Genomic DNA, 1,661 nt, shown 5'->3' on the forward strand with positions numbered 1-1,661 from the left:
AGACCAAAGATAAAAAAAAGAAAAGAGAAAGAGGCAGACAAAAAAGGAAAGAAAAGGAAGATAAACAGACCCGAAGCAGAAAACCAAAGAACCAAAGAGGCCGGAAAGAACACCGAGAACACGACAAACAAAAAAACCCCCCCGGAAAACCCCAAGAAAGGCTTTCCCCGCCCACACCACCATTGGGAACACCCCTGCCCCACGGCCTAGCAACCGCCTCCTCCGGCCTCATGCGGGCGCCATTCCGACGGCCACGACTTGACAACCTCGATGATCGAGTCGAGCATGGCGCCCGCCTGAGGCCGGAGGGGGCGGTGGCGAGGGCGGTGGGGCTGGGGTGGCGCCAATGGCGGTGGGGGCGGCGGAGGCGCGTCTCGGCGGCATCTCGGCGGCGTGTCTCGGCTGTGCGTCGGCCTCGGCGTCGCCCGCCGCGTTCCGGTCGTGCAGCGTGGCAGCGTGGATGGTCAGCGCGAATGCGCCCTCTGCGTACGCCTGCGGGCCACGTCTCTAACCCTAACCCTAACCCTAACCCTAACCCTCTGCGTACGCCTGCGGGCCACGTCTCTAACCCTAACCCTAACCCTAACCCTCTGCGTACGCCTGCGGGCCACGTCTCGGGCGTGTCTGGGACGCGTCGTGGCCGCGTCGGCGGCGCGGCGCATGATGCTGCAGCAGCATCTCGACTACATCTCGACTGTCTCGACTGTATCTCGGCCACATCTCGCTCCTTTTGCTGCAGCAGCATCCGCTTGACGTCGTCGTGCCTACGCCCAAGGGGAGATATGGGGAGATCTCGTGCCTACGCCCAAGGGGAGATATGGGGAGATCTCGTGCCTACGCCCAAGGGGAGATATGGGGAGATCTCGTGCCTACGCCCAAGGGGAGATATGGGGAGATCTCGTGCCTACGCCCAAGGGGCGGTGCTGCCAGCGAGAGGCTGCCCGTGCCTCGCCGGGCGGAAGCGCGGGGCGGGCGTGCTCGATGATTCTAGGAGGTGTCTAGGAGGTGTCTAGGAGGTGTCTAGGAAGCTCTAGGCGGGCGTGCTCGATGATCCGCTTGCCGCCCTGCTCGCGCCCCTCGGCGTAGAGCAGCGACTCGTTGAGCCCGCGCTTGCCGAGCGCTGCCGCCCAGAGCCCAACCTCGATCCGCATCGCATTCATCATCTGAAACATCGCGCTCAGCCCCTGGTGCGGCTCGCCCACAAGGTAGCCAGTCGCGCCGCCGGCGCCGCCGCCGAGCGACCAGGCGCAGTTCGGCAGGGCGCGGTGGCCCATCTTCTTGTTGAGGCCGACCACCTAGGAAGTGTCTAGGAACTGTCTAGGAAGTGTCCAGGAAGTGTCTGGGAAGTGTCTGGGAAGTGTCTGGGAAGTGCCTCGACGTCGTTCGGGCTGCCGTCTGGGAGGAGGTGCGGGACGAGGAAGAGGGAGATGCCTGGTCGAGAAGGGAGGAAGGAGTTGGAAGTGGGCGGGGAGAGGGGCCGGGCGAGGGGGCCGAAGCGCTGCCTCTCGCCCCAGGAGGCGTGGAGGTGTCTAGGAAGTGTCTAGGAAGTGTCTAGGAGGTGTCTAGGAAGGCGCTGCCTCTCGCCCCAGGAGACGTGGAGGTGTCTAGGAAGTGTCTAGGAGGTGTCTAGGAGGTGTCTAGGAAGGCGCTGCCTCTCGCCC

At 64.1% G+C, this 1,661-nt stretch overlaps 1 protein-coding gene across 1 annotated transcript in view; it reads right to left on the reverse strand.

Annotated features, from left to right (window-relative positions):
* Nucleotides 1-1,661, reverse strand: part of EMIHUDRAFT_243448 (hypothetical protein) — a gene marked incomplete at both ends in the record, with an annotated part of 4,828 nt that overhangs the window by 2,241 nt on the left and 926 nt on the right. The gene's annotated exons all lie outside the window — the stretch shown is intronic.

The sequence above is a fragment of the Emiliania huxleyi genome (assembly GCF_000372725.1).
Source record: "Emiliania huxleyi CCMP1516 unplaced genomic scaffold EMIHUscaffold_388, whole genome shotgun sequence".
Taxonomy (NCBI): domain Eukaryota; phylum Haptophyta; order Isochrysidales; family Noelaerhabdaceae; genus Emiliania; species Emiliania huxleyi.